The following is a 15,999-nucleotide window of genomic DNA, read 5'->3' as shown; positions in this document are numbered from 1 at the left end:
TGTGTGCATGTACCGGCAGTTGCAGTGCTGTTCAGACCCTCAATAGCAGTGAAAGTCTCAGTGTTCGCCGCCAATGGGGCTGTAAAATCCAGGCCAATATCTCACAGCCCTGTTAGATTTGCTCTCCCTCTGTACAAAATCAAACTCCACACAGTGTCTTTCACTCACTCCTGTTTCCAGCCCTGATGGTGCAGAAATCCCCTCTCAAAGGTAAACAATCCAGTTGATTTCTGATCAAATATCTCCTTCCTCATTCAATAGAGGAAACAGAGACATGAACAGGAGTCAGGTGCAAGGAAGTTTCACCAACAGAGCAAAGAAAGGCACCAACAAAAGTCACACCTACTTACCAAATAATTTCACTGTAATATTCTTTCACTTGTTTTGTAAGATGACTGCAATAAATCTGAAAATGAGCACCACGAGGTTTGTTTTCACTAGTCACTTGTTCTCCTCTGTTTGTCTGTCAGGTTTGCAATTCAGTTTGGATTGGATATTGAAGAGAATCTCTTTTCAAGATGATTGTACATCGTACTGTGTTCAAAGCAACCAACTTGTAAAATGGCAGATAATGAATGTTTCAATACCTGTGTGACCAGATTTTTCCAATGCTTTTCAACAGCTAGATTGATGATGCTTGTAATCTGTATCCTGTGGAGAATGGGAGAGGAGAATAAAAACATGGTGCATGAACAGGACAGACTGTGTAAAATGGGAGAACAGAAATACTGCCACCTCATTGAAGGTTAATGAGATTTATTCTAAGTCAGATACCTGTCCACAATGAACAAGTGAAGACATTAATTGTCCACTTTCAATCTAAATGGGACTGAGGTTCCAACAGAGAAGTTTTCTGGAAAATACCTGCTGCAGTTTTAACATTGATGAACTGGAACATCGTATACTAACTTTCAAATAACTGTAGTGATTGTATAGTTCTCATAGTGGAGAGAAGGAGTTGTTTATAAATATAAGCAGAAAGACACATTTGTGGATTGGTGAATGAGCTTTAACTTTCTGAAATGTATTTGTCCATTGGTTGCAGGTCACTGGAAATTCTTTTTTACATTTCAATTGGAGCAGCAGCAGTTAACAGCAAAATGTCTGATTAATCAGAGTAGTGGGTCTGAGAAATACTTCAACAGCCGAGACCCTGTAAAACAGAACTCCAAGTAATAGTTTAAATAAGGCACTGAACTGAGCGGTAAAGGCCTGCTCAGGTCAGGAAAAGAACCCGACCCGAACCCGACAGAACCACAAAGGACCCGAGCCTGACCCAGCCCGAGTATCTCCATTTATTCCCACGCCCAAACCGACCCGAGCCTTACCCGACCACCGGAATGTTCACTTTACCTACCTCCCAATTCCGAATCTGCAGGAAGCTGCAGCATGAGCGCAATGACATCATAGAGATGCTCACTTGCTCACTGCGCAGACTCAGAGTTTCCCTCGTTGATGTCCCAGACTCCCAGCTTAGGTTGGCTTTTCAACTTTTGACACTTGTTAAACTCAACTTCCCAGCAGAGCAAAATTTAATACTTACTGTGTGTGTCACACCCGGACCCAGCCTGACCTGGACCCAGCCTGAGCCGAACCTGACCCAACCTGTCTCGAGCCCGAAAACCCGCAAGAGCGACCCGACACGACCCGAACCCGACACAGGTCGCGGGTCCCGTCGGGTTCAGGTCGGGTAGCAGTCCTTTACAGAGCGGAGGTCAGATGAGGATTGAATTAATTTCAATCACTGAATCTAAACAAGAAGCAAAACTGCCAGGAATGGAACACTTTGCTTTGTCTATGAGCTTGTGGCACAACGGTAGCGTGTCTGACTCCAAATCAAAAGGCTGCGTGTTCAAATCACGTCAAGCTCAGTTCTGTTTTACAGCAGCTCAAGTTCCTGGATTTTATATCAGAAGAGAGTTCGTTCTCTTGGCATGTTCGTGCATGGTAGAATTTCAAGATCAACTTTAATAGATTAAAGTCCTGATTTCTGGTTCCATTTCCATGCTCAGTTCTTATTTCACACTGTTTTATATCAGAACAATGTTTCAGGGATGTGATGTGTCCATTGTTTGTACAATCGCTCTGTCACCCACTGTGAGAAATAAAACACAAACCGCACAGCGTGCGGCTCAAACCCATACCTGGCTCTGTCTATAGGCCGCTTAGTTCAGTTGGTTAGGACGCAGTGTTGATAACAACAAGGCTGTGGATTTGATCCCCATGTGCGCTGTCACATGGTCAGTCATTAATTTGACACATTTTTGCAACACTTAAAATCCAACTTTTAGATGCAAACAAGTTTACATAAAGTGTCAGAGGGAACTTATTTTGAATAACATCCATTGCATCTTTGTCACTGGTCTGGAGTAACACAGAATTCTTTCCAATTATCTTCCGTATGCTGATAAACATTGAACTCGTGGTCTGTTCTCGTTAATGGTCACGAGCAGCAAAAACAGACAGAGTGAGTCTGACCGCCCAGAGATGTGGAAAAGGCTTCAGTTTGGGACAAATGCAGCAAATCAAGTGTTCACCCTAACCCGAGAGAGTCAAAAACTGGGGAAAAGGACACAAGGAGATAGAGAATAAGCTAAAGCAGACAATGTAAATATTTCCCATCCTTGATATCACTCGATTCCAATCCAACCTTCAGAGTTGGGTAAATAATTTCAGTGTAAATTGTGCAGCTCAAGAGTCAAAACCAAAGGGCGATGCAGAGTAAAGGAGAACTGCCAAAACCCCAGATTGAACCAGGGATCTTCAGTCTAACACACTCCCAACTGAGCTATTTCAGTCTCACAGGCTTGGGATGATAAGTGGCAAGTAACATTCGCACCACACAAGTGCCAGACAATGACCATCTCCAACAGGAGAGAATCTAACCATCTCCCCTTGACATTCAATAACATTACAATCACTGAATCCCCCGCTATCAACATCATGGAGGTTACCATGGGTAGCCATACAAATAACGTGGCTACAAGAGCAGGTCAGAGTCTTGGAATCCTGAGGTGAGTAATGACAATGCAGCTGTTGGCTCCACCCCAGGGGCTGAATTTGTTCTGTAAATCATGAAGCAGCTTCTCTCAAATCCCAGGTTTATTATTAAATCCTCTTACAAACGCCCCAAAGTGTGATATATTCCTCTCACTCATCCATGACTCCTGACTCCCCAAAGCCTGTCCACCATCTATAAGGCAGAAGTAAAGAGTCTGATGGAATACTCTCCACTTGCCTGGATGGGTGCAATTCCAACTCAAGAATCTCAACATGATCCAGGACAAAGCAGCCCACATGATTGGCACCCCATCTACAAACATTCACTCCCTCCACCATTGACGCACAGTGGCAGTAGTGTGTACCGTCTCCAAGATGCACTGCAGCAATGCACCAAGACTCCTTCGACAGCACCTTCCAAACCTGGAAGGGCAAGGGCAGCAAATGCACGGGATAGCACCATCTGCAAGTTCCCCTCCAAGCCACACACCTTCCTGACTTGGAACTATATCGCCGTTCCTTCACTGTCGCTGTGTCAAAATCCTGGAACTCCCTTCCTCACAGCACTGTGGGTGTACCTACCCCACATGGACCGCAGTGGTTCAAGAAGGAAGCTCACCACCACCTTTTCAAGGGCAATTAAGGATGGGCAGTAAATGCTGGCCCAGCCAGCAACGCCCACATCGCATGAATGAATGAATAAAAAAGTGAAGTATCCCTTGTCTCATTGTTTTGGTAGAAAATATAACCCTGGTGGAATTGCCCCTCCCAATCACACCTCACTTCATGGAACAAAGAAAATGGAGAAAATTTATGGCACAGAATGAGACCATTTAGCAATCGTGTCTGTGCCAGCTGAAAAAGAGCGATCCAGCACAATCCCACTTTCCAGGTCTTGGGAATGGGATCCGAACAGATCTCAGAGCTCACATTATGTGAATGTTCTGTTGAAGTGTTGGTGAGCTGATATACCAGGGGAGATTCACACTGTTAGACACAGTGTGAAATACATTCAAGTATTTATAAAACATTACAACATGTGAGTAATATTCCCAATTGCTTTCTCAGCACTGATGGGTTGTGAAGTGGGAGACAGCCAGAAGTCTCACTGATCCACACTGACCCTGAGCTGAGAATGAAATGAGACAAAGTTCAATCTTCAGCAGCGAGATGCTGCAGAGAGGTAAGAGTCCTGAATCAAGGAGAGACGTTCTCATACTGCTGTTGAATCTCATTTCAAACACTCCTTGAACTCTCTGCCGAGGAATTCAGAGCTGGATAACGCCTGTAAAATCAGCCTAAAAAGGAAATAGAAGACACCCACCGTGGGCTCAAACTCAAAAACTTGAGATTCAGAGTTTCATGCTTTCATCGACTGAGCTCACTGGGCCTGAGACAGTGTCCCCATTCTGTCTGTTATTGGACCGTGCAGCTGTTGGCTCCATCCCAGGGGCTGAATTTGTTCTGTAAACCATGAACCAGCTTCCTCTCAAATCCCAAGTTTATCAATAAATCCTCTTACAAAAGCCCCAAAGTGTGATAAATTCCTCTCACTCATCCAGAATAAAAGTTACATCTTTTGCTGTTTTTACCTTCCAAACATTGACTTCTATTTTACTCAGCATTTATTTCTCTCTCCTTTTTATGTTGTGCATTTCCTAATAAACATTTCATTTCAATTATTTATGAGAGATGAAATGAGCAGAAGAGATTTTCTGCAATGGTACCAGGGGTGTGGGACAGAGCGAGTGGTTCGCATCTGGAATACACTGCCTGAGAGTGTGCTGGAGGCAGATTCAATCATGGTTTTCAAAAGGCAATTGGATAAACACCTGAATAGAGAAAATTTGCAGGGTTACAATGAAAGGGCAGAGGAGTGGAATTAGCTGATCTGCTCTTGCAAAGAGCTGTCATGGACATGATGGACTGAATGGTCTCCATCTGTACTGTAACCATTTGATTCCTTGATTCTAACTCTGTCAAAGTTGTTCTGAACTTGCTCTGCTCCAAGGAGAACAACCCCAGCTTTTCCAGTTTGAAGTTTTGAGGAACCATGGGGAACCCACTGTAAACCTTCCTCCAGACAGAAATACAGCTGTTCACCACCACACTGTGACCCAGCTGTTCACAATATATATCAATGATTCGGATGTGGGGACCAAATGTAGTATTTCCAAGTTCGCAGATGACACAGAACTAGGTGGGAATGTGTGTTGTGAGGAAGATGCAAAGCGGCTTCAAGGGGATTTGGACAGACTTAGTGAGTGGACGAGAAAGTGGCACATGGAATATCATGTGTAAAAATGTGAGGTTGTCCACTTTGGTAGGAGAAACAGATGTGTAGATTATTTCTTAAATGTTAAGAGATTAGAAAGTGTAGATGGACAAAGGGGCCTGGGTGTCCTTGTCAGCAAGTGACTGAAAGCTAACATGCAGGTGCAGCAAGCAATTAGGAAGGCGAATGACATGTTAGACTCTATCGCAAGAGGATTTGAGTACAGGAGTAGTGAAGTCTTGCTTCAATTGTATATAACCTTGGTTGGACTGCACTTTGGAATACTGTGTGCAGTTTTGATCCCCTTACCTTCGGAAGAATATCATTGCCATAGAGGGAGTACAACGAAGGTTCACCAGACTTGTTCCCGGGGTGGCAGGACTGTCCTATGAAGAGAGATTGGGGAAACTGAGCCTGTATTCTCTCGAGTTTCGAAGAATGAGAGGTGATCTCATTGAAACTTACCATATATTTAAAGGGATAGACAGGTAGATGAAGCTATTTCCTCCGGTTGAGGAATCTGGAACCAGGGGACACAATTTCAACATAAGGGGAAAGCTGCTTAGGACAAAGATGAGGAGAAATGTCTTTCCTCAGAGGGTTGTGAATCTTTGGAATTCTCTACCCCAGAGGGCTGTGGAAGCTCAATCATTGAGTATGTTTAAAGCAGAGATTGACAGATTTCTAAATACAAATGACATAGTGCATATGGAGATTGTGTTGGAAAAAGGCATTGAGGTGGACGATCAGTCATCATCATATTGAATGGCGGGGTCGGCTCGATGGGCTGAATGGCCTACTGCTGCTTCTATGTTACTATCAGTCTGTAAACTTCATATGCATGCTGTCATTGTCCCTTTTATTCCATGGGCTTCAGTTTTACTGGCAGTCTAGTATGTGACATCATCAAGAAGATTTTCAATAAGTTAAAAAAGGAGAAATTGTTTCCAGTGGCAAAAGGGTCAGTAACCAGAGGATGTATTTATCAGGTGATTGAGAAAAGAACCAGAGGCGAAATGAGGAATGATTTTTTTATACGGTGATGTGTTGTGATCTGGAATGCACTGTCTGATCAGGACTTGAAAGCAGATTCAGTCGTAACTTTGAAAAGCAATTGGGATAAATACTGGGATGAAAAATGTACAGATTACAGGAAAAAGCTGAGCAGTCGGACTAATTGGATAGCACAACCAAAGAGACAGCACAGACACAATGGACCAAATGGTCTCCTTCTTTGGGTATCAGTCTATGCTTTTATGAACATATTGTTGATACAATTCGCTAAGTTGGAATGGAAGTGAACCCAGATTCCGGGTATTCGAAACACCAGACCCAAACCATTTGAACAAGCCTGTTGTTTAATCTCTGTTTTTCACACCAGCTTCTCCTCGCTCTTTCTGTGTTTCCAGCCTGGTCTGTTCCTCTGACCTTCATTCCTGACACTCTATTGAGAATGGCCAACTCACTGCGCCTCTCACTCACACCGTCACTCCACCCCTTCACCCACTTCGAAACCTCTCTGTTGAACAGCACCTCACATCTGCTCCTCTGCTCCATTAATATAACAGGAAAACATTTTCAAACAGACATTTCCAGACAGTGAACGTTCCAGTAAGACAAGGTAAAGATCAGATTCATTCACTTTAAACACAGAGAGAGCAGCTCTCCCTGTTCATTCTAAGGAGCAGATGTAGTTTCTCTCCCATTCGTCTTAGAGACATGGGCCAGAATTTTATGGGACCGTTGGAGACGGGAATGGAGGCTGGGGAGGGGGAGGGGGTGTATAAAATAGGGATGGAGGACGTCGGAATTTTCTGTCGGCGTCTGACATGGAGGACAGACTTCTCACATCCACTCGGCAAGAAGGCATTTAAAGTAGTTATGAGTCCAATTGTCAGCAATTTTATTTACTGGGTCCAATTGAATTAATCGTGCACGGGAACCACGGGGCTTCAGAGCCTCGCCTGGTTAAAGGAGGTAACTGGGAGGTGGGAGCTGAGTGTTGGCTTCACTGGGAAGCTATCGGGTGAGGCAGCGTCACTTGGCAGCAAGGTTGGGGGGGAAAGGGCATCGGGAAACACTGTCAGGAGTGGGGCCAATGTGCCAGCTCTGCAGGGCGAGCAACACCAGGTTTCCATTGGGGCAGTGCCACCTCATTGAGGGTGACAAGTGAGGTAAATGTTGCCGGGTGTTGTTTACTGTGAAGGCCTTACACTCAGGGAGGGACAACCTGTCATGGGCCTCATTTCCCCTGGATTCGAGGCTCCCATTGAAGAGGAGGAGGAGTAGAGAGGGAGGGAGGGAGGCGCAGGCACCAGCAGGGACACCACAGCAGCTTGGGGGCCCACAGGAGGGCCAGCCTCGAACAGGAGGCTGGAGAAGGAGGCGGAGGGATCACGTCAGCCGAGGTTCAACTACCTGCAGATGTCCGAGTGACAGTGTCTCCACAGACTGCGCCTCTCCACGGAGGTTGTCACTGATCTCTCTGCCATGATGGGACTTGGTGGGCACCTGATGCCAGTGTCACTGAAGGTCACCGTGCCACTGAACTTCTACACCAGCAGATCATTGCGGGGATCCACTGGAGATATGTGTGGAATCTCACAGTCTGTACTGAATCAGTGCATCAAGGAGGTCATCAATGTCCTGTTCAGGAGGGCCGGCGACTATGTGCACATTGATCCAAACAGTCAATCTGAGAGGGCTATAGGATTCGGGGCCATCGCTGGATTCCCCCAGGTGTAGGGTGTCATTGACTGCACCCATGTGACATTAAGACTCCCACAGACCAGCCAGCAGCCTTCAACAGGAAGGGCTTCCACTTGCTCAGTGTGTAACTGGTCTGTGACCATCACAAATGGATCCTACAGGTGTGTGCACAAATCCCGGGAAGCAGTCACAACGCCTGCATACCAAGGCAGTCGCTGGTACCAGAACTTTTCCGTGGCCCCATGCGTTTTCTGAGATGGATCCTTGGAGACAAGGGCAACCCAGTAAGAACATGAGTACTGATGCCTGTGAGGAACCCACACAAGAATGCAGAGGAGAGGTACAACACCTCCCACGGGTCAACCCGAACGACCATCTAAGAGGCCATTGGTCTCCTGAAGAGGAGATTCAGGCGCTTAGATTTTTCCCTGTGGAGCCCTTCAGTATGTCCCGGCGAGGGTCTCGTGTATCGTGGTGGTTTGCTGTGCACTGCACAATCTGGCATTACAGAGGGGTGAGGTGTTGACTCGTGAGGATATCATGGAGTGTGATGTCTCCTCTGATGATGAGGATGTGGAGGAGGATGCTGCTCAGGCAGTGCCAGATGAAGGACCTCAGGCACAGCAGGAAAGCCACCATGAGATACACACAAGGGAGACACGAGACACCCTTATACATTCACGTTTCCTTTGAGCCTTACCACCTTCTGGAACCAAGGCAACAAAGAACATTAGAACATTAGAACATCACAGCGCAGTACAGGCCCTTCGGCCCCCGAAGTTGCGCCGACCATCTGACCTGCACTATTCCATTTTCATCCATATGTCTATCCAATGACCACTTAAATGCCCTTAAAGTTGGCGAGTCTACTACCTGTTGCAGGCAGGGCGTTCCACGCCCCTACTACTCTCTGCATAAAGAAACTACCTCTGACATCTGTCCTATATCTTTCACCCCTCAACTTAAAGCTATGTCCCCTCGTGTTTGCCATCATCATCCGAGGAAAAAGACTCTCACTATCCACCCTATCTAACCCTCTGATTATCTTGTATGTCTCTATTAAGTCACCTTTCCTCCTCCTTCTCTCTAACGAAAACAACACCAAGTCCCTCAGCCTTTCCTCGTAAGACCTTCCTACCATACCAGGCAACATCCTCGTAAATCTCCTCTGCACCCTTTCCAAAGCTTCCACATCCTTCCTATAATGCGGTGACCAGAACTGCACACAATACTCAAGGTGCGGCCTCACCAGAGTTTTGTACAGCTGCAGCATGACCTCGTGGCTCCGAAACTCGATCCCCCTACTAATAAAAGCTAACATACCATATGCCTTCTTAACAGCCCTATTAACCTGGGTAGCAACTTTCAGGTATTTATGTACCTGGACACCAAGATCTCTCTGCTCATCTACACTACCAAGAAACTTCCCATTAGCCCAGTACTCTGCATTGCTGTTACTCCTTCCAAAGTGAATCACCTCACACTTCTCCGCATTAAACTCCATGTGCCATCTCTCAGCCCAGCTCTGCAGCCTATCTATGTCCCTCTGTAACCTACAACACCCTTCGACACTATCCACAACTCCACCGACCTTCGTGTCATCCGCAAATTTACTAACCCACCCTTCTACACCCTCATCCAGGTCATTTATAATAATGACAAACAGCAGTGGCCCCAAAACAGAACCTTGCGGTACACCACTAGTAACTAAACTCCAGGATGAACATTTGCCATCAACCACCACCCTGAGCTTTAAGCAGCCCTGTTGTCACCTCTTTCCTTCTACACTACAGCGCCCAGGTACACATCGCACACTGGCAAGGCCGAAGCTTTGTGAACTCAGGGCTTGGTCCCTCACTTCCAGCCCCTTGGGAGGAAGGGTTGAAATGAAGTACCAAAGGGCATCAACAATTGGAAGGAGAAATAGTGAGAGAACATCATTTCTTTATTCCGTGTGACACCAAACACAACCCGATCCATCTGGAATGTACTTTCACCCGTGAACCCCTCAGTGAATCTAGGTGCTCTTCTTAAATCTTTTCCGGGTGTTCCTACCTGCTACTCCCCCTGCTCTGTCAGCTGAGGTGGAGACAGGCTGCTGACCTTGCTGCTCCATGGCTTGGGATGACATTGGCGGCCGTCCTCTGGCTGCCTGAGGCCTGGAGGGCCCTGGCACACTGAGGGCCTCCTGCACAGGTACAGAGAACCCCACTGTCATCGAGGGTGATGGAGGCAGGCACTGGCATCACTGGTGTCACTGGCAGAGGGACTTTGGAGCTGCTGTCCACACCAGGAGCTCCCTGAGAGGAGACCCCAGATGTAGCAGCCAGCTGCTCCTCCCCCTTATAAGACACACTTGTACCTCCCTGCTGACCTGAGAGGGACGTGGACCAAGTGGAAAGTTCAGGTGCCTCGTCCCCCCTCTCACCTTGTCACCACTGGATGGAGCTCATGGACAAAGTGATGGAGTGCAGGTCTGCGCACATCTCCGGCGGCCACTGATTGGTCGGCTGGATCTGGCTCTCCATGAGAGTCACTAATGTCTCAATGGAGGAAGCCAGACACACCCCCATCAGAGACAGTGCGGCACCCAAGGCCTGAATGGACTCCTCCATCGTCCGTGCTTGGGTACACATAGCCTCGGGCAACTCTGCCAGATGTTGCCTGACCTCTCACTGCAGCTGCAGCATTTCCCGTGTTGCTGGTGACACCACAGGCACGTCATCAGCCTGGGGCACAGCATGGGCCTGGCCTCCCACAGACCACCAACTGCCAGTGACCTCGGCTGTCACAGCCTCCGCCAGCTGCCCGGGCCTGTCTGTGATGTGCTCATCAGTTTGGATGCCAGAATCTAACAGCGAACGGATACCCACCAACATGAGAGTTTCTGTGCTGGTGGAGGGTGCAGGGGAATGAGGTGATGGTGCACCCCCTGAGGCTCCCTCATCCTCCTCAGACGTGTCCGGCTGTCCCCCAGTCTCTCCAGCTCTTTGCATTTGTCGTTCATCCGGGCCTGCATGTGAAAACAGGGACATTGAAGTGTTAGGGTCTGCCCATCACGACATTCCAACCACCCCTACTGTGCAGCTCCATTGTTGCAGTGGTGAACAGATGAGCAGTGTGGCTCCTTTGCAGCAGATGCTCCCTTGTGCCCCAGGAGATGTTCACTCACTCTCTTGGGTAGGTGCCCCTGTCTCTCCATCAGCTCTGGAGCAGCAGCTTTGCTGCCCGGCCAATTCCATGGCCTCCTCCTCCATCGGGATGAGGACATGGAGATAAGGCATCCACCGACAGTCTTGACACGCTCTTTCCAATTGTGGGATGTCTTCTCCTGCAGCCACTATGATGAACAAAGTTAGTCTCCCAGCGGGGACAAGCCCAACATCTCTGATGGTGATCGTCCAGCAGTTCATGATGTGGACACACATATTTCTCCTGCATGTGGCCCCTCTCGAGGGACTGTGTGAGGTTATACAATGACTGACGTGCGCCTCTCACCGAAATGAAGCCAAGCCTCAGGCAGCATGTCCTGCTGCCCTTCCCCAACACACATGACTGGGTGGTCACTCCCTTTCCACCAAACACTCCCTCTCACTCTGCCACATGCCATGTCCAAAGGGTCCAAAGTGTTTTGAGTTGTCGCCTGATCCGGTCATTGACCCAGTTCCTGTCCTGGATCCATGTTCTGGGGGTGACCCCACGTCGGCTGACCTCACCGACTATCTCCAGCTAGCTTTGCTGGGTCTGGTGGACAGGTCTCCACCTCCCATCACTGGAGAAGAGGATCTTCCACCTTTGTCTTGCCACCTGGAGGCGAATCTGCAGGGAGGCATCTCTAAACCGTGGGACCATGGTCACTGCAGGCTCGCATTCAGCTCCTTACTCAACAGGCAGCAGAGGCAGCAGAACGGTACCTGGGACAGCAGAGGCAGCAGAACGGGTCCTGGGGCATCAGAGGCAGCCGAACGGGTTCTGGGACAGCAGAGTGCTCTCAGGAAGACACTCCTTTAAACCAGGCAGCAGTGAATGCAGGGCTGGCAGTCCTTTAAATGTGGTGCCAGCACCTGCCGTTGTGTCAGATGTTGGTGCCATTGGCACCTCGTTCCCTACCTCTGATCCTTGTTTGCATGGGCCCCAAGCCTCCCCTTCATTAATTGGTCGGCTGCTCCGTGATCGGAGTCGGTCGGCCATATTTCACTCGTGTGGTGACGACACCCGCTTACGGTGTCTCTGCCGAGAGCCACACCGTTAGTTTAAAATTCAGCCCATGGGGTCAAGAGTGGAAAATCTCCCCTCTGATTCTCTCTACTTAAACTGATGGAGACACCAAATTAAAACTGATGAAACCAGGGATTGTATCCTGGTTCTTCAATCTCGTGTTCTCCCAACTGAGCTATTCCATCCTCACTGTGAACTCATCTTCATTGGAGACAAATATAACTCCAGGTGGAATTTCCCACCCGTTCATTCCTCACTTCAGGGGAATGGGACCCGACCAGATCGCGGAACTCAGATTATGTTAATGTTCTGCTCTTGATATCCTGTGTTTGAGACACATTTATTCAGGTTCATGGAAAAATTCTTCCATCATCCCTTCTCCCACATTCTCTCTCTCTCATTCATTCTTTATTCCTCACAATCCAGAAAGGGTGAGGAATCAGAGCTCACCTCCAAACCCTCTGCACACAGACCTCTGTCTGTTACCCTGTTTGATCCAAGATCCAAGAGACCAGTCAATAAATTACACTCTTTATAAACACAGAAAGCTGCCTCACAGTGTTGGACACAGAGTTAAATACACTGAAGTCTTTTGAAAAAAGTTCATCTTATGGGTTGTGTAATGATGGAAATATACCTTCTGTAAGTAAATGAAACAGGGAATGGAGCGGTGTGAAACATTTCCAGACCATGTCCAACACGTTTCCACTCATTGTGAAAACCCACCACGGAAAGAGTGGAACAAACAATCATTTGATCACATCATGATTAACATCACTCAGACGCCTGAACCATTAGGTCACTGCAGTTGGCTGCACTGCCAGGAGTTGTGTTGAAGGTGACAGCCATGCGTGTGCAACTGTCAAGGTGGCTGCGCAGTTAAGGTAATGGATGATTCATCCATTATGCTTTGCAAGCATGGGTTCGAATCCCATCCTCATTGTTAGTTTGTGAGCTGTGTAGTGCATTGTTTCTTTTGGGGGACTTTTTGCATAAAGTCAGCCTGGAAACCTGTTCTTGAAAATTTCCAGATGGTGATTCCAGAATTGTTTCTACTTTATTAAAATTGAGACAGACAATTGGAATTCTTCACCCAAATTGGACTGGAATGAAGATCAAATTGGGATCACGAAACGGAGCAAGATTTTCCCTCCCTCCCTTCCTTCCATCTTTACTTTCTCTGAATTTACACAAAGTGAAAGACTAATGGGAAAAGCAAACCGTGAGGGAGCAGAAGCAGAATATTATCCTTTGGCAAGAAATTTATTTTCAAATCTTCTTGATAGATTAAGTGAGTGAGCAATGCTTTGACAGATGGAGTTTAAAATGTGGGGTCATCTCGCACCGACGAAAGGTAGATCAGAGGGTTTTTTTGTAAGAGGTGAGATGTTAGAAACTGTGGAGGAGCCGAGACCCGAATACAGAATTACTAAAAGCTAGTGGAATGGTAAAAAAATAATGTAAAAAGCGAACGGAATATGAAGTTTGGAACTCATGTTGCAGTGATATAAAGCTCTGTGCTCCTGAAACGAATGTCCAAGCCCAGATTGTGGGGAATCAGTGGAGAGTGATTTGTTTTTTATTCATTCTTGGATGTGAGTATCGCTGATAAGGCGAGCATTTAATACCCTTGAGAATGTAGTGGTGAGCTGCCGTCTTGAACTGCTGCAGTCCATGTGGTGCAGGAACACTCACACTGCCGTTGGGGAGGGAGTTCCAGGATTGTAACCCAACAACAGTGAAGAAATGGCGATATAGTTCCAAGTCAGGATGGTGAGTGACTTGGAGGGGAACCTGCAGATGGCGATTTCCCATGCATCTGCTGCCCTTGTCCTTCGAGGTGGTAGAGTTTACGGGTTTGAAAGGTGCTGTTGAAGGATACTTGGCGAGTTACTGCAGTGCATATAGAGATGGTACACACTGCAGCCACTGTGTACTGGTGGGGGAGAGAGTGAATGTTTAAGGTGGTGGGTTAGGTGGCGATCAAGTGGGCTGCTTTGTCCTGGATGGTATTGAGCTTCTTGAGTGTTGTTGAGTGGGATGTATTCCATCACACTCCTGACTTGTGCCTTGTAGATGGTGGACAGGTTTCGATGTATCAGGAGGTGAGATACTTGCTGCAGAATTCCTAATCTCTGACCTGCACTTATAGCCGCAGCATAGATGTGACTGGTCCAGTTTAGTATCTGGTCAATGGTAACCCCCAACATATTGATGGTGGGGGATTCAGCGATGATAATGCTTCTGAATATCAAAAGGTAAATTTTTTTCTCTCTCTCATTGGAGATGTTCACTGCTTGGCACTTGTGTGGCCAGAAGGTTGCTTGTCGCTTATCAGCTCAAGCCTGAATATTGTTCAGGTCTTACTGCTTGTAGGCACAGACTGCTTCAACTGAAGAGTTGTGAATCATCACCTAACATTCCCACTTCTGACTTATTTTGAAGGGAAAGTCGTCAAGGAAACAGCTGAGGATGTTTGGGTCTACGACACTACCCTGAGAAACTACTGAGGCAATGTCCTGGGCTGAGATGATTGGCCTCCACGAACCACAACCATCTTGTTTTGTGCGAGGTACAACTCCAGCAAGTGGAGAGTTTTCCCCCTGATTCCCATTGACTTCAATTTTGCTAGGGATCCTTGATGCCACACTCACTCAAGGGCAATCACTCTCACCTCTCCTCTCGAATTCCACTCTTTCGTCTCTGTTTGGACCAAGCTGCAATGAGATCATACGAACATAAGATCAGAAGAACTAATAGCAGGAGTAGGCCATTTGGCCCCTCGAGCTTGCTCCGCCATTCAATAGGATCATGGCTGACCTGATCATGACGTCAACTCCACTTTCCTGCCTGCCCACATAACCCTTGGCTCTCTTGTAGATAAAAATCTTGAAGACATTCAATGACCCTGCCTCCACTGCTCTCTGTGGTAGAGAATTCCAAAGATTAATGACCCCCTGAGAGAAGAAATTCCTTCTTAAATAAAAAACCCCTGAATCTGAAAATGTGTCCCCTAGTTCTAGATTCCACCACGAGGGGAAACATCCTCTCAGCATCTACCCTGTCAAGTCCCCTCAGAATCTTATATGTCTCAAGACATTGACCTCTCATTTTTCTCAGCTCCAGTGAGTATTGGTCCAACCTGCTCAACTTTCCTCATACGACAACCCCTTCATCACTGGAATAAATCTAGTGAACCTTCTCTGAACTGCCTCCAATGCAAGTATATCCCTCCTTAAATAAGGAAACCAAAACTGTACACAGTACTCCAGGTGTGGTTTCACCAGCACCATGACCATTTGTAGCAACACTTCTCTCCTTTAATACTCCATCCCCCTTGCAATAAAGGGTAGCATTAGGGCCCATGGTCTTTGCTGTATCGAGTGCCTTCAGCTGTTTCTTGCCATCATGTGGAGTGAAGCGAATTGGCTGAAAACTGGAAGCTGTGATGCTGGGGTACTCAAGAGGCCGAGATGAATCATCCACTGAGCAATTTCTGACTGAAGATGGTTTCAAATGCTTCAGCTACATCTTTTGCACTGACGTGCTCGGCTCCACCAACATTGAGGATAGGGATGTTTTTGGAGCCTCCTCATCTGGTTCGTTATTTAATTGTCCTCCACCTTTCATGACTGGATACCTAGTTTCTCAGGGCAGTGTCCAAGGCCCAACCATCCTCAGCTGTTACATTTATGGCTTTCTCTTCAACATAAGTCAGAAGTGGGAATGTTCGCTGATGATTCACAACTCCTCAGATACTGAAGCAGTCTGTGCCTGCAAGCAGCAAGACCTGAACA

At 47.2% G+C, this 15,999-nt stretch overlaps 1 non-coding gene across 1 annotated transcript; it reads left to right on the top strand.

Moving 5' to 3' along the window:
* Nucleotides 1-1,799: 1,799 nt before the first annotated feature.
* trnaw-cca (transfer RNA tryptophan (anticodon CCA)) lies at nucleotides 1,800-1,871 on the top strand. The gene has a single exon. It is a non-coding gene; the product is annotated as a tRNA-Trp (tRNA).
* Nucleotides 1,872-15,999: the final 14,128 nt, after the last annotated feature.

Source organism: Heterodontus francisci, unplaced genomic scaffold (assembly GCF_036365525.1).
Source record: "Heterodontus francisci isolate sHetFra1 unplaced genomic scaffold, sHetFra1.hap1 HAP1_SCAFFOLD_337, whole genome shotgun sequence".
Lineage (NCBI taxonomy): Eukaryota > Metazoa > Chordata > Chondrichthyes > Heterodontiformes > Heterodontidae > Heterodontus > Heterodontus francisci.
This window is presented reverse-complemented; position numbering and strand designations above follow the sequence as displayed.